This window comes from Bicyclus anynana, chromosome 1, assembly GCF_947172395.1.
Source record: "Bicyclus anynana chromosome 1, ilBicAnyn1.1, whole genome shotgun sequence".
Taxonomy (NCBI): domain Eukaryota; kingdom Metazoa; phylum Arthropoda; class Insecta; order Lepidoptera; family Nymphalidae; genus Bicyclus; species Bicyclus anynana.
Genome location: NC_069083.1, coordinates 16,999,250 through 17,022,665, shown reverse-complemented (window position 1 = coordinate 17,022,665; position 23,416 = coordinate 16,999,250). Strand labels below are relative to the sequence as shown.

The following is a 23,416-nucleotide window of genomic DNA, read 5'->3' as shown; positions in this document are numbered from 1 at the left end:
TGGCGTTAGAGGTGACGTGATAAAAATACAATTTTGTTTTATAAAAATATTACAATTACGAGATTATTTTCCCAAATAAAAATGTGATTAGAGTTTCTAGGCATCTAAACTGCCTCTATGCAAAAAAAATTCTTAGTTTTGTACAGCAGGCGAGTAATCTATTGAATTTACAATTTTCAAATTTTTGACTACAAAGGCAAAGTGTTGTAGCAATTAAATGTTGTACATATTATATTCATTTTTAATCGCCACATATTATACATATTATATTCATTTTTAATCGCCACATTCTATCTACGTTCAACAATGTTTTTAACAGTCTGATTACTACTACTGCTACTATCCGAATCTACCACAATATCCTATAGTGAGTATAGACAATATTTAGGTATTTTTTGTTTAAATTATTTCGTTGTTTACTATGCGGCTAAATGAAATTAAGACAATGAGCCACCATTCTGCGTCTCAGTTTTGACGTGTTAGTAACATATCTACTAGTACAAAATCTTTGGCCCAACAACCACGGGCGTAGCGCCGTATCAGCCGTATCAGTGATACCGGGTCCCCGGACTACAGGGGCCCCTTACGTGTGGAAGCAATAGGAAAATGTAGTTAACTCCTGGTTAAGCATGCGCTCAAAAGTTGGAAACATCCTTCATAGATTAATTTACTGTCATTTAAGTGACAGAAAAGTGATTCTTTTGTGAGAAATTTTTACCCTACATTTGGGTCCCCAACTTTTGATACAGGGCCCCGCCAAGGCACGCTACGCCACTGCCAATAACTATTAAGTTTGACGTTCATAGCCCATATACTCCTTGTTCATCTTCACGGAAGTCGGAAATTAAGTTAAAAATGCATATCTCTTTTGACATCCAAAATAATTATTGTGTAACACCACTTAAGTGGGAACAGGAGCTTTAGATGACATTTTTTTCTATAAATTTCTCTGAATACATATGTATGTATTTACTATATGTTTTTTAACAGGACTCTAAAATTAGTTGAAACTTATTAATATTTCCCGTTAATTTAATTATTGAAGCATAACGAACTTTGCCTCGCCTTTCTTAGACTTTTACAAAAATAGCACAATAAATAATATTATTGACCGGTTTGTATTTATTAATCAAGTAGGTACATAAATAGGCTAAACTTATCATAAAAATAAAATATAAGGAAATATCAATACAACTACAACTACAAAATTAAAATAAATTAAAATTAAAACTAATACCTAAAAATATTTATCAAAATTTGCCGCCCTTGGTAGGGTGCCCATCACGCAGGCAGCATTCCCGCGTTGAATTGCGATTGAAATTCTTAAGGTTTGTATTCAATATTCTTTTGAAATTTATCAAAGTGATTTCGTGTTTTTGTACGATTGATGCTGTATCGATTTTATTTGAGAGTCCATCTCTACTGTCCACTGACAAAGCATTGTTATACAATATCACATTAGTCTCCTCTATCAGTGTCTATGATAATAGTTATCTTTGTCTAGGATCGTTTTTTTTTCTGGCAAGTCGTTACCAAGGGCACTAATGTCAAAAACAAACGTCAGTTAACTTGTCATCCGTCCACCGGATGCGTGCGCAATATTCCCTTGATTTTGTGGAGTGTGGCGTGAATGAACATTAGTGTAAAAGCAAAGGGATTGTTCACTTGGACCCAAATTGCATGTTACGTGCTTGTTTTTTATCTTATATAGTCTCCAGCCCCCGTGCGATATAATTCATTAACTTCGGTGGAGTGTTTACTAATGTTGGTCGTGATTGCGATATAGTGGCTGGATCAGTCGGTATAATTTACTGTATTTTCGCCCAGTACAATGCGATGGGCGACTGTTGATACAGAATAAAGAAAACTAGACACTCGTTACGTGGGCAGCTACGCGTGAGTATTCATGTTTTCATAAGTTTATTCAACTGCGTACTTAAACACGTACGAAGTAAAGTTATTCGTAAGTTTTGTTTTAGAACAAGTGCTTATGTTTTGTCGATACTATTTTATAAGGCGACGATTACAGTTAACCCTGACCTTAAAGCTGTAGTATGCTTTTGGCTTGCCCTCCCGATTCAAAACTGCGTATCATGTCCTGATCGCCTTGGGTGTTTTGGCCTCTGTATATTAAGTGGGTCACACACTGCTGCCAGGTCATGCTTCAGAGTATCCAATACCATACACAAATAAAAAAATTAAAAATAAATGTTTAAATTCCCTTAGGATTGTATAAAATATTAGTCAGACATGTCATGTATGAATTGCCACCAGTACTATAAAAAAAATCCGTGTTTACAACTTATTATATTGTCTCTTCATTAACTCATTAATCTCCATTATGACCAACATTACTCAAAAAGTGTTAATTGTAATTAAATGTACAAAGTTTGAACAATGTTTTGTAATAGTAATTATTTACTTAGCCTAAATATATTACATTTCTATCATTTTTTGTATCTCCTTTTTTTTTTAATTGTAACAATGTACAAAACACAAAAAAAATTATAAAAAAATGAAAACCGCCATCAACCCCCAACCCACCCCTTGATCCAGCAGTTCAGCGAAAGCTTCTTAAGGTGTTGTTTGAAGCTTTTTGCTATAAAATCATTGACTGAATATTTATTTATTTAATAATTTGTGTGAGAAGACTTTTATAAGTTAACAATCATGTGTTAATATTTACATTTATTTTAAAAAGAAGGGTTATACTTAAATACATATATTACATTGGACCTTTATTGGTTTTACAAGTAATTTTTACCTCTATGCAGATAAAGGTAAAAATTAGATTAGATTAGGTATTATTTGTAAAACTAGATGAGCTCACTACTTGGAATGTAAAAAACCAAACCTTAGATAAATTCCTACTGTCAACATACCATACAGTTATGCTGCTAATCAGCATATAATTACTATCTGTGGAAGATGATTCATTTTTCACAGATAGTAATCAAATTAGTATTTTCAATTAAATTAATAAAACTATATTGTATGGCAGTATACAGCATCTCAAATGTTTATGACTGCACAGCATACAAAACCATGTTGTAAGTGAGGCTATTACACTAGTGCAGTTTACCATGTTGCAACTTTAAAACAAGGACTAGATCTTTGGCGAGGTCAATACAATAATTCCCATACTTCATTCATTGATCAGGAATTTCCTGTATAATTGGTTCTAAAGTCAGTGAAGCTAAAAGCTAAAAAATTAAACATGCTCTGAAAATTTACTTAATGAGGCTTAGAGGATTTGAATTAGTTGCTGCTACAAGGCAGTTTTCTATTGGTCATAATATATCAACCTTGCTTTGCTTCAACTCATTCAACTTGACAACTTCACCCCATTAGCTACCACAGTTACACGAGCAACCAACTGGATTCAACCTATCAGCATCAAACATAAACTTTATCCAGTTATACATATAATAAGACCAATAGACCCAGTTAAGTTTCGCTTTGACAGTTAACCTAACTAACAAGACGAAAGAAAAAAAATCCGCTATTTATAGTGTCAAAATTAAGCTGAATTATAATCAATTCTTTATTCCCAGTTTACACCGATCAACCTATGAAAGTGTGTCTTCCTTACCACGCGACTTTGGCGAAGTAAATTGTACCCAGTTGGTACAGCAGCAAGCGATAAAATCAAAATTGAATGAATGAAAGCTACCGGCAACAAACAAAGTTTTTAGTCAGTTTTATTATTAAAATAACTTAATACCTACTCAAGTTCTTCTTCATTAATATGTACTAGTTTCAACAGTCGGAACTGAACCATTTGTCTATCTACGCAACTATCTGTTCAACGATTCAAAGAGCCGATGCTCAGTGTCCTAATTAATATTTACTGCGCAGACGCATGCCGCGCGGCTGCATTACAGGACACTTACTCACTGCCCGTCGCCCTTTGGTGACGTGAATCGTGACGTCACAGTACCCACTTTGAATGCGATGCTATGCGCTTATTAAAATATTTTAATGCTTTCCCACATTTCAACGAAGACGACGTCTAAATTAAGTCATTCGGACGTGGATTCCAACCACCGATTGAAGTTTTCTTAGTTGGTCCAAGTCTGGCTGGTGGGAGGCTTCGGCCGTGACTAGTTACTAACTACCCTACCGGTAAAAACGTACCGCCAAGCGATATAGCGTTCCGGTAGGTACAATGTCGTGTACCTGTAATTGAAAGGGGTGTGGAGTTTCATCCTACTCCTAACAAGTTGGCCCGCTTCCATCTTAGATTGCATCATCACGGAGATTGTAGTCAACTACTAACTTGTAAAGAATAAAAAAAACTAAATAATTTACTCAATGTACTCAGCCCGTATAAGCCTAATTAAACAGTTCTGTAGGCTGAGGTGTGAGTGAAACAGTTGTTCCTCTATTATTCATCCAGTCCTCGGACCCCCTCTGGCAGAGATTCTGTGTTAGAGTCCCAGGTTCTATATTCAATAACGTGATCGCTGACTGGAGAGCGATGCCACTAATGTTTGTTTAATGAGACAAATTATAAAGCCCATTAGCTCTTTTGTGCTTTCTCTTGAACGCAGCCTAAAGCCTTTTAATTCCAGGAGATATGGCCAAAGAATTTGAATATTACGCAATTGCCTGTTAAATATCGATTCTTGTATCTTTAGCGTTCCACTAGAATAACTAATTCAAAATGTATTCAAAACTTACAAATGTAAATTAGAATTAGTTTCAATTTAAAAATACTTTTACTACGTGGAATACACAACGGAAAATGCGCTGCAGAAAATAAAAAGAACATTTTTCAATACCTATTGAAAATGGAATTATAATGTAGGTACGTTACGGTTGGGTGCGTTGTACCTCTGATTGTAGGTATCCTGTCCACCCCAGTTGCATTTCTCTCCCTATTTTACGTCCCTCCCTTAACTACAATATCCATGTCCCCGGTAGCCCGTGCTCACTTTAAAATTCGTTTTACGTCAATGTACGAATTCAGATCTTAATACACCCTCCAATTTCTACCTGTTAAGTAAAAAAGTTTTGATTTGGGTTTGATGTTATTTTAAAATCGATTTTGTCATCATATCATGCCATTTTTGTGCCAATTTCAGAAAGATATCTTTGCCATTTTGACAGTGGTAAAATTCCATACGATCACCAAGTACAACTCAACATTGTGAGTTTCGGATTCGTCTCTATCTCTCTGTCAAACCCGATACTATAGATAGAGAGAGTTAGAGACGAATTCAAAGCTCGTATTTTCGAGCTATATACACATCGTTTAGTGGTATTAACCTCAGTGACTTTAAAGATCGATCTTGGAGAAAAAAAATTGACCTTTATCTCTTTTTGTTCTTTAATGGCCAGTAACATGCAATCAACGTTACACCTCGTGAAGAAAAATAGACAAAAGTCGACCAATGGCAGCGAAGTTCCTAGTCCTATATCGCTTTCGTTTTAACGCAATGAAAGAGTAAGTGGTATTTCCGGTTGTGCCGCTTATTGGCTGACATTTTTGTCTATCTCTCTGCACTAATATATCGGTGGTCACATGTTAATTGGTATGCATACTGGATAATGTCATCATCATCATCATCATATCAGCCGATGGACGTCCACTGCAGGACGGGCCTTTTGTAGGGACTCCCAAACATCACGATACTGAGCCGCCTGCGTCCAGCGAATTCCTGCGACACTTGATGTCGTCAGTCCAACTGGTGGTAGGTCGACCAAAACTGCGCTTTCTAGTGCGGGATAGTGTGGATAATATATTTTTACGTTAATGCTACGAATTAAGATACGATATAAAACCTCAACATGGAACATGTTGAGTTCTGAGAAGTATTTTGACCGCATTATTTAATTATGATGAGTTCGTAGTATTCAAGATAACGATTACGTCAAGAGCCAAAGAGCTTATTAATTGCCAGGATATCTCCCAAGTTTCCCAACCACTAATCACTGACACTGGCCTGTTCAACGTGGCTGTTCTCAGAAGATAATTATCAAATACAGCTGACTCACTCCGCTTGGCCGGTTATCTGATTAGTGAGTCAATGGCGATAAATTTGAATGGATAATACATATATTATACAGGGTGTTGAGGAGTATTTCCCATAAGTTCAAAGTGTTGACAAGTCCACTTATAGGAGCCGAACTAATTTTTTAACCGAGCATAACTATTTTTTTTTAACTAAAAAACTTTGTTTTCATACAAAGTTATTCAAATAATTCCGATCAATATGTAACACACGCCTTTATCTATCCTTGCATTTTAAAATACTTACCTTATCGTAGTAGACTGTCAATATCGACGAGATATTGCAACTGGCACTCACTAGTAAGCTACTTCATGATATTTATTAAAAAATAAGTTTGGCTACATCACATCATCAGTATAAGTGTGAAAGTGTGTAAGTATGTTTTTTTTCCTCTTTTACGCTGCGGCTGAAATTTGGAATGAAAATAGATTTTACTCTGGATTAACACATAGGCTACTTTGCATCCCGGAAAAATCCATGGTTCCCGCGGGTTTTGTGAAAAACTGAATTCCACACATAATTTAAAGATGGGATTTAAAGGACACAATTTAAAATCTATTTACAAAAGAAATATTTTTTACTCCGAAAATATTCACATTAGAACACAACTTCTTTAGACAATATAACCCTTGAGTTATGAAAAATACTCCCGACCACCCTATATATAAGTATGTATTATTATTTCATCGTATACAACCGGTACAACAGTATAATACATTTCTTATACTGTTTTACAAAGACGATTTTTCTTGCAGAACTAGCAGACGCCCGCGTGGTTTCACCCGTATACTTTTTGTTCTTATGGAAAAACGTGGTTTAAATATGGCCTACGACATGCACAAACAAAGTGTCTTTCTATTGGTTACAGAATTTTCAAAATCGGTTTAGTAGATCCAGAGCCCTCTACAACCTTATAAACTCACAAACATTACCTCTTTATAATATGAGTATGCCTATAGATTAATATCAGTTGGTATAAAGCGGTTGTTATAGGATAAGGAAAACATTAAGTAAACAATCGGTAAGCTGGGATAAAGCCTGTATCTCGCCCTAACCCTACGAAGAAAGGGTTGAAGGGTTGTAGGGCCAGAATATAATCTATCCCAGAGACTCTCGAAATGTGTAAGTAATATCTACTAGTGATTTTGTAGGTATTTGTTTTAGACTACACGTGTATCGAATATATGTTTGGAATAGATCGTGATGTAAATTGGATACCATAGAAAATAAATACTTAAGTCGGGTAAATTTAATAATGAACCAAAAACTATTATTTTCATATTAATATCTATTTCCTGTATTTACACCATTGCTATAAGAATGACTAATGGAAGCATCCACAGATCCGCGTCGTACGTATAGGACGCATTAAACGGATTTTTAATTTTACGATAAATAAAATCCGTTCGATGCGATCCGTTCAGTGGACGCACTTGTATGACTTTCTATACAGATAATACTAAAATCCGTTTGATGATCGCATCAAACGGATTTTAGTATTATCGTACGATGCGGATCTGTGAACGCTTAAGTACGTATTCGTTCATCTTTTTCCAGTTTTTCATTCAACATTGCATTTGATTACGGAACGTAAAATAATAATAATGCTCTGGAAATTCGAAAATTTTAGAATACTTAACAAGTATTTTATGTATTGTTTGTAAAATCATTATCTGATGACTAATTGGATTTCGTTGAAATTAGACATAGAGATAGATTTGTAGTGTGGTCACTAACCTCCCTCTCACCACAAAAAATGTATACTACGCTAGTGAAAATGCAGAGTGGTTTTAATATATCTTCGTTACCTGCACTGATAAACAAGTTTGTATACATATATTTACTTCTTATATTGCATGTTCATAAAATATGCAATTAAAGAAGCACATATTGATTTAATCAATTTTTATAATATACGTAAATATCATATTCACTTGACACAAAACTTGATACTCCTCCGATTCCTATTGTTTTTTTATTTCTTTTCATATTACGTAATTTTGTTCGTCATTTCCGTCGTGTTGTACGTCATTTAGTATTTTCATGACGTCTTAATACAATTCTGAGACACGTGAAATGATAAACGATAAGACAAAGAACACTTTCATTGGCTATGCTGGTGACTTGAACGAACACGTAAGTAGGTATATTAAAAATATACATATAACATACGTATGAGCTACATAATTCTCATTAAAAACAGCATCCTCTAATAATTTAAATATCAAAATATTATAGGCAAGAGAAGTACTAGGCAGTCTATCACATCATAGATTTATAGTACATAAGTAGGTACATGGGTATACTAAAAATATTTAAGTATATCATGAACTGATAATTATATTTAGGACTCGATAATGTACTTATTTCGGTTCTAAGTAATGCGTCATGCTTATCGAGTTTGGGCAAATATTGGCGAGGCTTTGCAGGATTACATGCGTATATTTGAAGAGGCTCAATGTTTATGAATCGTTATTAACTAGTCTTGTGGGATGTCATACGTTTATTTGGTAGATGCCTATATTGATGGAGAGAAGAGTTAGAAATCATCGTTGAGTTCTGAAATGTATAATTACTAACTAGACGCTCCGCGATTTCACTTGCGTAGTTTCCGTTCCCGTATAATTCGGGAATAATATATAGCCTATGTTCATCATCAATAAAGTAGGACCCTAATGGTGAAAGAACTTTTCAAATAGGTCCAGTATAGTTTCAGAGTCTCTTCAACTCAAACAAACAATCAAATATTTCCTCTATAAAATATAAAATAGATAACTACGAGTAGCTATGATCCGCGGAGCTCAGTGCTTTGGCGGTCGTCGTGGCGTCTAAATTGACTTTTGGGATTTAAGTGACCAGAAAATATTAAAAAAGTAGCTGTCACCCCGCAGTTTCACCCGCTTAATTCCCGTTTCCATGAGAATACGGGGATAATAGGGATAGCCTATGATACTCACAAATATCGTGGCTTTCTAGTGGTAAAAGAATTTTCAAAATCGGTTCTGTACATCCAGAAATTATCTCCTACAACACCACAAACTTTACGAGTACCTCTTTAGAATATTAGTATAGATAACTTCATTTATTGTGTTTAATTTATTGGCTGTGTCACTTAAATGTTCTTTATTTGTTGTTTTTTTCGCAAATCATCAATCCTCGAGAAGAATTTCTCTTTATTATAAGAAACAAAAAGGCTTTCATAGCAACACGTAGCAGGTTAAACGCTGCGAACGTTTCCCTGAAGCTCATTTATCACAATCAGCTATGTGACTCTTGGGGCGGTGTGCCTTTATATCTGATATCTCTTCTGAAATAAGTACCTACTATATAACAATTTAGCTGAAGTAAAGTGTTTTTATACGGATTACTATACCTATTAGCTAAATTACGAGTTTTCAACCCCTTTTTCTTGAATTTCGCTAAAGTAATATTTATCTTACGATTTATGCGCCATTTTAAAAATTCAGCCCGTGGATCAACTTATACTATACTATATTTTTGCGACAAAAAGTAGCCCATGGCTTACCAATTTATCTCAATACTAAAATTCATCGAAAGTGGTATAGTTTGGTGAATATATTGCTTCTGCGCAAAGTTCTTACTCTTACTTTATTGACAACTAGTGGACCCGGCCAATCTTTCATTTGACTTATGTGCACTTACTTCTATCCTACCCCTCCTCTACCTCTACCCTATCCCCATAAAGTATCCTATGTCCGACTCCTGGTCCTAAACTCCACCAATTTTCAGCCAAATCGGTTCACTCGTTCTTGAGTTAATTATAAATAACTAACTGATAACTGATAATTACGCTATTAATAATTAACACGAAAACGGCACACGACAAAAACACGACTTTCTTTTATATACGAGTATATATATAGATAGATATTATATTATTATTGCATATATGCGGCTAGCCAGTAGCCATAGTCGTACAATAACATCAAGGCAAATAATAACTATTACTATTAGAGTCGCATCAAAGAACGGTATTCCAGACATGCGCGATAATGAATACGTTCATCAAAGTTCAACTGTACACAACTAGGTACACAGCGAGACTTTGATCTCGGCTCCATCTGACGTCAGTCGCGGAACGAGGTTTGTTGTTTTTTTGGAAACTTTATTATCTACTGCCCGCCGCTTGAGCATCGTGTTGGAATTAACGGCCCCATCAATCAATTAAGAATGTTCTATCATTAGCTTTTGTTTGCAGTAGTCTACGTTACAATGGACTGCTATTCTTCTACTGGTTTTTGGACGCGAATAGCCTTTTTCTTTTATTTTTTAAGCAGACAAGTAAGCAAAAAAAGGTGCCATAATTGAAAAATTATCTTATTGAAAAATACTAAAAATATTACAAATTAAATTAAATATTTACCTATGTAGTTTGGTTATTATTCGATTATAAGTAACTATATGTTTTGATTTATTTTCTATACTTATATTTGATTGTGAAATACATATTAACATTTAGTTTTCTAAGAATTCGGTGAAGCGCTATGTATTTTGTAACAATTGCATATATATGTATTTTTTTAAAGGTCTCTAAATCTTGAAAGAATTCAAAGATAAATTCATAAAATTGCCTATAAATTTCTTTTTATTAGACAACATGTAACAGGTTAGATCAAAAACCTTTTCAGGTCATTTATTACCGTCGTCCGTCACACTCTTGACTTCTCTCAAGAGCACTCTCGTACCCTTGTATTAGATAGCACGTTTTTGTCGTTCGATAATTATGACGTAAACGTGCAATGAATTTATGAAAGACTTTTATAACGAAGTAGTATATTGCGATAAGTTAAAAAGCGCTGAAAGCACATTGAGCTCGTTAATTATGCGGTCCAGCCATTGCTTTATAAAAATACTAGCTGACGGAGCGCGGTTTCGCCCGCGTGATTCCCGTTCCCGTAGGAATACGGGGATAATATATAGCCTATAGCCTTCCGCGATAGATGGGCTATCTAACACTGAAAGAATTTTTCAAATCGGACCAGTAGTTCCGCGTTAGCGCGTTCAAACAAACAAACATACAAACTTTTCAGCTTTATAATATTAGTATAGATTATAGACACATCTGTAAAAGTAGTAGGTACACGATTTACTTCTTACTTTCTAATGCTATCCACCTACCATCCAATTAGCCCATATGCCTGCAGCGCCAAAGACTTGACATCCGATAAAACTGATCGTATGATCTGCATGATGTCCAGCACATCGCGACCAACACACGATCAGATTTAGATAAAGCTTACTAACGTTCTAAATCATTCAATGGCAGGCGTCCACAGTTCCGCATCGTACGTATCGGACGCATCGCAACAATCGGATTTTAGTATTATTTGTATAGGAAGTCATACAAGTGTGTCCACTGATCCGTATCTGTACGGTACGACGAGTGCAACTGGTACGGATCGCATCGAACGGATTTTATGTACCGTAAAATTTAAAATCCGTTTGATGCGACACGTCCAATACGTACGATGCGAATCAGTAGACGCCTACCACAAAACTCCATTATAGATAGCGATCATTGAAGTGAGATAGATGGGTACAACAATCCTTTGCTCGGAAATGAGCTACAGTGGGGATCGTCATGTTGTCAGTCACGGGTCATCAGGAACGCATAAGTGACTGCTTCCGTTGAGCATTACTGCACTGATTCTGTTTTGAACTACCGCTTATTACCCGTAAACATACTACAGTATGTACAAATACAGACACACATACATGTAATGAATTGTATCTATACTAATATTATAAAGAGGAAAACTTTGTTTGTATGTTTGTTTGTTTGTAATGAATAGGCTCAAAAACTACTAGACCGATTTAAAAAATTCTTTCACCATTCGAAAGCTACATTATCCACAAGTAACATAGGCTAAATTTTATTTAGGAAAAAAATAGGGTTCCGTAGGATATTTGGATTTTTTAGACACAAGGTGTAAAAAATCAACCAGAAAAGTTATTTATTTTGCGTAGGCTGCCTAAACTATAAAAGATGGAACCATAAAATGTTCTAATTAATTGTAGATCTTATAAACATCTACAAAAAAGTCCGCGACACACTATACCTATCTATGTCGAGTGAGGCACAACAACCATTTTTTTATTTAAAAATTTTGATTAGTTAGGGTAGGTTAGGGGTAGAGTAGGGGTAGGGTAGGAGCAGGGGTAGGGGTAAGGTAGGGGTAGGATAGGGGTAATTGAAAGTTTACATCGAGTTTCACGCGGACGAAGTCGCGAGTGTCCGCTAGTGCTTCAATATTTGTATCACGATCTGTGTAAGAACAATTGCTAATAAAGAATTTGAATTTGAATGTGATTAAATAAGTAGATACTCGTAGGTATATTGCTAAGCGGACATGACTTTCAGTGAAATCCGTAATGTCCTTGGGTATTTTTTTTCATAATAATATATCATTGAAATTATTAGTAGGTTTTGTAAAATCTGTGAAAAGGAATCCAAGCAAAAGGAAGTTTGGGCTATGGGAAAAATAAAACACAACAAAGCTTTTTGGTCGAAGGTACTCTCGTATATGTAGCCAATATTCATTTTGAAAATAAAATGTAGATCTTGTCGGAAATCCAAATAAAACACAACAAATTCTTTGTTACCATAGTAGTGGCTAAACATCGTGTATTAAATAACAGATTTTGTGTGACACTAACATTATTTTAACGAGATTAGCTGCATTCAACACATAGCACAAACTTTTTGTATAGTGCAAACAAAGCTTTTTGGTCAAAGGTACTCGTATATGTAGCCAATATTCTTTATCAAATTAAAATTTAGATCTTGTCGGAAATCAACCATCTCATTAGTTATTGTTATTGTCTTACAATTGTTTAAATCAAATAACCATACCATTGAATATCATAAAAGATTTATAAGAAATTTTATACTACTATGTTATCTATTGTTTGCTTAACTATTATCAATCACAGTTAGCAGCTGAAGTGTTGTAAAATTGTCTTACAATACAAAACGATCGGCTCTCGAGCGTGACGGTTTGTTACGGCGCGTGGCTCCGACATAAAGCACCACACTATAAATATAGCATAGGGAGAAGTACTCCGAGGAATGCGCTCCCAACCGAAAACAGATAAGCGTTAAGCTGTCTACAGATGTGCCAACCCACTGCCAACTAGTCGACTCTTTGACAAACACCCAATAGCCTCAATAGCTCTACGCATAAGTATCCGAACTCAACATCGATTGGTTACCTTTTAGACTATTGTATTGTAATACCCACTCCTTATATTTTAGTCTTTTCGACAAATTGGAAAATAATTGATTAATAGTCGTTTAAAATAATGGCTAATAAGAAAAAAGTAATAGGATCATCAAGTTACAAGCCTTGATGAGTGTAGATTACTCATATAGCCAATTATAGTGATATTAATATCCATTTAACAGTGATATACAGTCAATGTATAGTTTAGTAATAGTTTAGTAGTAGCAATTAGCGCTGTAGTCACGATGTAGAGTACTTGGTGTAAGCTTATTTAAAGCTTACACCAAGCAACCGGATAGCAACGCAATGCAATTTAGGTCGGTATCGCACTTAAATGCGTCATGACCTGAAAAAGTAGATACTTTCCTGAATTTTTAATATCGAGTGAAAATACAGTTCAATAGCGGCAGGGGCGGCGGTACGATAAAAACGGAACGAACGCCCTTATCAACTATTAATTAAACTTAATGACGCCACCGAATATTTTATCGAATGATTGGATCGTATTTTAACAAAGAGGAACGTTTTCGCTCGCGTTCTTTCATAAATATAATGACATAATTATTGTAATCGGCTCGATTATTCCCTACAGAAATACGAACACGGTCAGTTATTCAAGTCATTTAAATTAAATACATTACATGTTATTGTGTACACTTTCGTATCGTATTCGTATCGTAACACATTTGTTCAAATGAATATTACCAGGCTGTTGTAAGTGCACTACTTGTAAGTGGACTGGATTATATATTGGTGTACATTTTTTCATTGTCCATGTGAGTAGATATCTTAATTAGATTTAGGAACAATTACACCCAATACGGGGCATTGCAATAGTATTCGTTCGTCTTTCCATCTCTATTTTATAACATTTTTCAGAAAATAAGTAGTCAGTACTCAAGAATGTATCCTCCTCACCACCTTCAAATATGAATAAAATTACAGTAAGTATGTGTGAGCATACCTACAAGACACGTCGGGCTGCTTGTTAAAAATACTATTTGTCTGTGTATTGGTCACATTATTACTACAATAAAAGTAATAACAATTGTTTAGTGGGCTTGTTTCTTATTATGAACCAAAACAATTACAAAAACTTTAAATTAAGTTCATGTTAGTTCGTATAACTGACAAGTTTCCACGTCTATTGTAAGCTTTAGCCGTGAACACATTCACGTGATGACGTTCTAAACGGATAACACGTTACGCCATAACAGAATTCCACCGAGGCATTAGGTTTTTTGGCTCGTCGCATGATGATTTACATAGATAAGTGTAAGTGCATAACTTTAAACTCTGTATTGTCTTCTGAGACAAGGTTACACTGTATAATTATGTCGCTATTTTGAGATCTAGACCAGACATTTTCCGTTTTTTCCAAACAAACTAACCGTATAGTACTCTGTGCCGTGAGAGACTTAACATTCCGAAGGACCACAGTATAAAAGTGAATAAATATTATGATAATAAATTAACTAAACTAAAATTTTAAAAGAACGCTTTTTTAACGTCCGTTAAAAAAAAACTCTCGTGCGAATACAGACTGATTTTCGTTGTCCATCCGCCCGCCCGTCTGTCACCAGGCGTAAACCGTGAATAACTAAACTAAAATTTTAAAAGAACGCTTTTTTAACGTCCGTTAAAAAAAAACTCTCGTGCGAATGCAGACTGATTTTCGTTGTCCATCCGCCCGCCCGTCTGTCACCAGGCGTAAACCGTGAATAACTAAACTAAAATTTTAAAAGAACGCTTTTTTAACGTCCGTTAAAAAAAAACTCTCGTGCGAATGCAGACTGATTTTCGTTGTCCATCCGCCCGCCCGTCTGTCACCAGGCGTAAACCGTGAATAACTAAACTAAAATTTTAAAAGAACGCTTTTTTAACGTCCGTTATAAAAACTCTCGTGCGAATGCGTCTGTCACCAGGCGTAAACCTGCTGCCGGTCTAACAGGAAATTCTAAAAACAGCATAAATAAATATTTGAGGGTACTCCTATCAAAGATTATATCGTTATAACATAAAAATTAAAATTTTGGAAATCCCCCGAGTGTCTTGAAAGTATTAAGTACACTCTCGATGAAGTCCACAATATTCTCTTTCAGTGCGCTTTATTTGAGACCCCACTCGAGTATATTTGCAAACATTATGTTATTCTTACCAACTCTCACCCCCCACAACTTTTAAACGGCTCAACCGATTTTCATCAAACATGTCTAAGTACACTCGCACAGACTTATGTGCGAGTGACTGTTTGACTGTTTGACTGAAAAAAAAAACTGAATTGAAATCGCTTTATCAGTTCGGAGGGTATGGAATCACAGACAGACACGTCACACTTATAACACCCCTCTTTTTGCGTTGTGGTTAAAAATCATTGACCCCTAATGTGTTTTTTTGCCACATTTTTAAATAATGGTATCGTGCACAAATCGGACTCACGCTTGGCTGGTTTTTTTATAAACCTTGCGAATTTGTCGCCATGATCCCTCAAACTTTCTATAGAGTAACAGTTGTGGGTCTACAGTGCGTAGGTATCGAGTATAAATATAAAACAACCGTCTGATTGTTCTGTTTCCACGAACCGTTTTATTGTGACAGTGGTGGAGGTTCACCGGGCGAAACCTTTTCTATTATTCATCGATTCGATGCCTTACAGTTTGACAAAACTACCTATACCTCGCTGTAGTGAAGGGCTGTGTTGTGTTTTTAATATAATTGAACTAGTTAAACGAAAAAAAAATTAAAATCAGACATGCACTATGCACATGCCTATTTATTTATATCTCCTGTGAAAGAAACAATCCAAATATCCAGCCTTTATTGAACATTGCCTGCCATCTATGAGGATGTTTGCAAACTATTAGGCTACCTTTTCAATAATATATTTAACAATTAATATGGATGCTTTTGATGAATCGTTTGTTATTGTTACAGTTGAAATTGTAGATGGCAGTTGAAATTGTAGATGGCGTCAAAGTAAAATAAGCTAAGCTATAATGCTATATGAAATATTAATTTACTTTCAAAAAGCAAGTTACCTTGTTTACAAATATGAAAACTCTGAAATCTGTACAGCGGTCATGCGATGGAATTATCTCTGGTAACTCATAGCTCAGATTAATCTACATAAATGATTAAGTAGTTAATTTACGTCGTGTAGTTTTAATTGGGAATTTTTACTGTAGTTAAACCACATTAATATGTACGTTACATTGTTAAGGTTCACCACACATATCTCACTGTCCCCTCGGAATATGAGAGAGCAATGGAAAATGGGGCGTATTTGTGTAAGCGCATATGATAACATTGCCTTTGTTAGCTAGCTTTGTCCCTGTTGCCGATATTCGATCAGGAGAACATCTTCATCAACCGCCTGTATCCTACCACTGATAGGCTTTTCCGAAAGCGCGTCTACACATACGATCCTCCGCCTTCCATATCCAGCCATTTCCCCTTACCTTCTTCGGTAGTCGGGCCATCTAGCTGGAAAACTACTCTTGCTGGTACATGGTCTCCACTCCAGAATACGTCTGCCCCAGCAGCCGACTGTTCTGAGACAAATATGGCTTGCCCACTGCCATTCATACTTCGTTCTTTGTCGATTACTCTCCTTCTCCTACAGATTTCCTCGTTTCGGATTTTGTGGGTAAGCGACCCTATATTTCTGGGTAAGGCGTACGTTTGTGTCCACGTTTCCATACGTCATTATCTTACCAACATTATATCGATAATCAACAGAACATCTTACATAGCGTAACCTAATCGCACTGGAATTTTCAATACGGCGGTTCCTACGTCTTTGCGGTTCAAAAATGGCGTCGTGAGCGCTTTGTTTTTATTAATATAATATACATATTAATACCTACTTAATTTATGTCATTAAATTATTAATTATGTGTTTTTTCCCTAACACACCGCATGAAATTAATTCAATAATTGACTTGTTCTGTGTTAAATAAAATTAATGACTACCTATTTTACAAAATGCAATTACATGACCTTGTTATTGTATTCATTAAGTATAACAATTTTGTGCTGGGGGTATTGTGATTTCCCAACATTCGATAATTAAAAGTTTATAAATATACCTTTGTTGCTTTATTTAAAATTTCCTTGTGCGGTTTTTATCGTTTATTATTAATTATGCAAACGCACTGAGCGTGGAACTTGACCCAAACAAATTAAACTTTGGGTTACTTAAGGAAAGGCGACGCAATACCCAAAAAACGATGTGCTGGCAGATCTTCCAGAATGAATGCAGAATCATAAAGATAGTTGCTATTGCTACGCTGAAACGGTCGTGATATATATATTTGATTAAATCGTAAAAGAGAAGATGACATTAAATAACAACCACCATAATCAAATCAATAAGCGATTTGTAGAAAAATCAGCAAATTTCTTATCTAAGCGTTCTAATACAACAAATGCATTACCAAGTTTATGTTCACACGACAGCGTTTTTAAAACACGACGCTTTTTTAATCAGTGTTGTATTTTCAGTTTTGGGCGTTGGAAATAGACCTTGATTTAACTTCATACTATATTTGAACGTTTTTCTAATGTCCGGTAAAAAATCTCTCGTGCGAATGAGGGCTTAGATCGACATGGGCGTAGCACCTACCCCAAAGAGTTGATAGATGTTGCAATAATGGAAAAATATAGGTAATCCGATCTTGAATAATCTGGCCACCAGTCCGATGAAATTGTTTAAGTTTTCTACTCGTACGTCATTCATAATGAAGTTTTATCTTTCTGAAATGGATCAAAGCAAAATTATGATATTATTTGCTGAAATATTTATTACGTTTCTTCGCCAAAACTCTTGGCATTTCTTAATGAAATATTTGTATGGAGATCTCTGCGTATTTCGGCCTTGATAAGTACTGTGAGGGCGTGCACATATTTCTGTGTAATTTTGATTTGCTTATTAAAAATTCTACTAACATCGTTATCGGACAGGAGTTTGAATAGTTTTGTATTATTTCTAAGGGTAAAGCGACAAATTAAGAAAATCAAGATTGTTGATAAATGACCTTCACGTGGTGAAAAATCACCTCTTAAATGGCTTCTTGATAAACAGGAGAAAATAAGCGTCACTTAGTAAAATACGTAGTATAGTTACGATAACAAATCACAATTTAAATGGAATCGCTTAATACCTGTTTGATCATAGGTATTTGGGTCATACTCGTAGATGAATCTTCGCAGCCCGATCGCTTTCGATCAGTTGTTGATGCTGGGGATGGATGTGTGGAAGCGAGCGAAGACGGATCGCCTCCTGACAGTTTGTTTACGTTCCTCCCATTCCGACTGATATTGATGTACGACGTGGAAAATATTCATGTACTATACAGATCTGAGGTCAAAGACAATCTGTTAGTTCATCATCATTAACGACCCTTATTCGGCTCACTGTTAAGCACAAGTCTTAGAATTAAAAGGGTTATGCTAATAGTCCATCGCGGATGTGTAAAGTCTTTTTGCTTCACCGTTTGAGACATGTGATATTTCATATCTTAAGTGAAAAGTGGAGGTGCATGCCCCGGACTGGATTCGAAGGCAGAGGTCCTATCGAGTCGAGCTATCACGCCTCTCAGCTGTTAGTTATCGAATTAATAATTTTGGGACGTCTAGCAATGTAACCGACGCGCGATTTCAACTGAACATTTCAATGCCCAATTTCATCCAACAAACCTCTCTTCATGTATATAATCTTTGACATTTATAATATGTTTTAGAATATTTGTACTTACTACAGATAATTCATACATTCACGTGATATTTGAAAGAGTTTCATAGAAGTACTAAGTTTTTTGGGCGAATTAATTAACAACGTCAATAAAATCATAGAAATCGAAAGACGAATGCTACACGTACACGTATAAGCCGAAGATTGCCCATTAAAGTTTGCTCTTAGATGAAAATATATTGCGGTCGGTGGAAATACGTGCGAGGAAATGTACGCTCCACCTACGTAGATATTAGATATCGACAGGCTTTCGGGCCGCAGGCGGTTTTCGTTAGTATAGGAGCGTACGTGTATTGATTCTGCTGGACCTAGAATTTCTTTTATTGCTCTTTCTACTCATACATCTAAATTATATTTATGTACCAGGTTGAGTGTGTATTGTATACTTCGAGTATGTCTTTGCAGCTTTGTCCGCGTGGAAACCCTGAACCATGATAATTTTTAATATACTTCACGTGTACATTATTCTTGAATTATTCTTATTGTTAAAAAGATGTAAGAGTACAAAAGTGGGAGAAGAAAAGATTACAAATTACTCAATTTTTATCATGTTGCTCGGTTTATTTATAATCGGTGTATCGATTTTCTTTAGGATTCGGAAAATGTTATCAGTTTCTACGGGTATTTTATCGAGCCGTCGACACATTTGAAATTACTGATTATCTGCTTCATAACGATCTAGGTTTGTTTTTAGGTCGAATTAATTTCAGTGTCTATATGTTTACATTGGCTTAGTTCTTGTCTGGTAGGCTTCGATTGTAAATTACCGACAAATCACTTAGCATTCCGGTATAACGTCGTATGTAAATCAAGCTATATTATCTTAGACTAATTACATAAGGACCTTCCTTGCTAGACGTTACTTTTCTGTCAAATTATATGATCAACAATCTAATGCTATTATAAAAACTGTCTCTATAGAATCGATGTTTCATAGTTGTAATCGTGTTTGTCGGTTAAAGAGTTCCATAAAAATACCTTTTTGTATAGTTGAATGGTGCAGAAAAGGGTCAACAACTTCTAGTTTAATCGATACCGTAAAAATTACAGACAATTTTTTCTTGAATTTGGGTGCGATACTGGTCTTTATGTAATTAGTCTAAAAATATTATGGATAGAATAAACTTGTACCTCGTTCAAGTTAGGTTGTTATCATTATCCTAGACCGCAATGATAGTTTACATATAGCGACTTTGCAGTCAAGGTTATTACTTGTCATTAAAAAATCCTTCTACATTTTCTTGTGGCATCTTAAAAATTATAAATCAGGCATTCCTTAAACTTACTACTGAAGTATAGGCTATTCCTTGTAAATCTTTCTTGAACTCTTTACCGCTTAGCTGTGGAGTCCCTTAATTACTGGGTCAAGTGTTTTGTTTTAAAAGTTCTTTTTACGTTAGCCCACAAGTCCGACTACCACTAGTTTCTCTCCGTTTTGTACGTGATTTCTTATAAGGAAAGGGCGCGGTCTGGTTAAATAAATCTTTTCAGCCTTGGGCTCCAGATTTATCTACCTCTGTATTTTTGTGAAATCGAGGTTAAGTCCCTTGAATACCCTACCCAAGTGTATATCTTTGATATAGGCGAATTGTCGAAAAAATCTCATCTTGATTATAAAGTATTCGTCAATGTTACTTCTTACCATCTTACCATTGCACTGCAAGATAGTAGGTTTCATCCCTATGTCGTTGATATCCCTAGATTTTGTACAAAGCTGCTTCTTAATTTCTTATGAGCATGGCTGGGGATCTTTAAGACAAGAGTGAACAAGCATCTTCGAGGCAGGCGCCTTCCGTGACTTACCATCAGGTGAGATCGTGGTCAAGCGCGAGCGAATCTATACTTTTCTTACAAAAGAAAGACACACACAAGCAACTCACACATCTATACATGTGTGAGTTGCTTGCATACATACATACATACTGCATATTTGCCTTAATGTTATAAATCTAAGTAATGAAATGGAAGTTATAATATTTAAGTAAGAGGAGAATATTGTAGGCCTAGTAGGTACTTACACAGCATCTCAGTCGAAATAACTGCAAGTTTTTTTTAAATTTAAATATTTTATTTCACTTATATCAATAGATCATGTATCTGTACAAAAAATAAATACCTAAGTCGGCAAAAGGATATTTCCTGTGCAACTGTCGAGTGGCGACCTACTATCGCCCCTCTACGTGCCGAGCCGCTTGTTTCCTGACGTTATGTCCAACTCAAAACATCGGAATAACTTTATACACGAGTCCCGCAATAGGAAAAGTTTTTGGCGCCATTTGACGCTTTGGGTTTTGGCGTTACATTTACCCTATAGTTTATTTATATAAATGTGAAATAATAAAATACCTAACAGCAAATATTTTTAATTAAAATATCCGCAAACAGCTATGCTATTCTGGAACGATATTTTTATAACTCGCAAGTTTCGAATCCACCTCTTACTCTCTTTGTATAATACGATACCATAGAATGAGAAAGACAGCGGTGAATTCTTATCCTTTGGGGTCGGCATAATATGTAAATCTTCTCCATTCGTTAGTTTGACATATTTTTCATGTTTTGATGACATAAGATTAATGGCATCTTTTTTGACAGCCTCCGTGGCGCAGTGGTTTGCGCGGTGGATTTACAAAACGGAGGTCCTGGGTTCGATCCCGGCTGGGCAGATTGAGATTTTCTTAATTGGTCCAGGTCTGGCTGGTGGTAGGCATTGGCCGTGGCTAGTTACCACCCTACCGGCAAAAGGCGTACCGCCAAGCGATTTAGCGTTCCGGTATGATGTCGTGTAGAAACCGAAAGGAGTGTGGATTTTCATCCTCCTCCTAACAAGTTAGCCCGTTTACATCTTAGACTGCATCATCACTTACCATCAGGTGAGATTGTAGTCAAGGGCTAACTTGTAAAGAATAAAAAAAATATATTATTAGTATAGATAGAATATATCTATCTATTCTTTAAAGTTACAGTGATATGTAGAAAAGTTTAAAAAATGCTTTGATATGTAACTTTAAAGTGTTTTTTAGAAAATATGGATACGGTGACAGTTGCCTTACGTAAAATACGTACTATTATCGTGAATCGCGGCAAACTTTCAAGAGTGAAACGAACTGTCACAGTACTTGTGCTATATGAAAAACACTATGATAAACTTTTGCATACAGCTTAAGTAAGTAGTGAGAAGGGACTAGGAACACATGGCACGTGTGCTAGTCGATATCGAGTTAACGTGATCCACTTACGTTTTAGTACAGAAACTCGGCAACAAGAAACTAACTACATATGTGGCTGACGATCTAATCATGCCCCTGCTATATGCACCGCGTCGATAGTCTGTTTGTGTTTCCATCAAAGTTTCGCGTTTGCGATAGTTTGTAGTCTCGTGATTACGTGGCGGGATTTAAATCCGTTGAGTTATTGTTGCACAAAAGCAGGCAGTTCACCAATGCGCTGGACTGACCAAGTGAAGACCGCTCTCCATGGCTCGCTCCACAAATGTTCTATGCTAGCCACTCACCATCCGATAAGCTAACATGCCTGCGGCGCTAACGGCTTGGTGTACGATAAAACTGATCGTGTATTGGTGGCGCTGCAGGCATGTGAGCTTACTTGATCGTCAGTGGCTGTCTCTAGGAGTGCCACACTACGGGAGAAATGGTGACGGATAGTAAGGCTTGCCACCACATCCAAATGACGACCACAACCTCTTTGCAAGAAGTGTAGCCACAAAGAAGAAGATGTTTTTGTTCTAGAAGAAGAAGATCTCCGTCCGTTGCACTGTTGTCGTGACTTTTCTACATGTTTGTTGATGTTTTTGATTGGAGAATTAGAAATAAGACTAGCAGGTACTTCCACACATCTTTGATTATTCTAAACATAGTTAAGTATACGAAATTGAGGTTCTATATAATAAATGTCATCCGGTACCTACTGGTGGATATCATACCAGTAGGTATTTCTCGATTGATTTGATGTTAATAAACTTAAAAAGGAAAAAGCCTGCCTGAGTTTTTTGTTTGCTCTTCTCGGACTAAGACTTTGGAACCCTCGTAAATTTTATTTTAAGTTTTCGACTAACTATTATCACCATTACCTGACGTTTCAAAAGTGCTTGTAAATTAAGCTTAATTGAAATAAATAAATATTGACTATTGACTATATTTTAATAGGTTGATAATAAAGACCAAAATAGTGAATAGGCCAACTGGAGTCGATGTCTTAACTCATTATTACCTGTCAGAGTTTCAAAACACTAATCTCCGTTCCAACAATCCGTTTTATATTGAACTGGTCGCAATAATCCCGTTCAGTTTTATTTCCCCAGGCATCAATACACGTGCGTCGACATCAAACCGCCATCACTGTATCGAACTCGATTTAACTGAACTGAACGCAAACTTTACAGC

The 23,416-nt window shown here is 35.8% G+C and overlaps 1 protein-coding gene across 1 annotated transcript in view; it reads left to right on the top strand.

The window, feature by feature from the left end:
- Positions 1-1,565: 1,565 nt before the first annotated feature.
- The window catches only part of LOC112051026 (beta-arrestin-1), a 127,217-nt gene continuing 105,366 nt past the window's right edge, over positions 1,566-23,416 (top strand). Inside the window, exon 1 of the mRNA XM_024089487.2 lies at positions 1,566-1,896. The gene's annotated coding sequence lies outside the window, so the exon portion shown is untranslated. The remainder of the gene's footprint in view (positions 1,897-23,416) is intronic.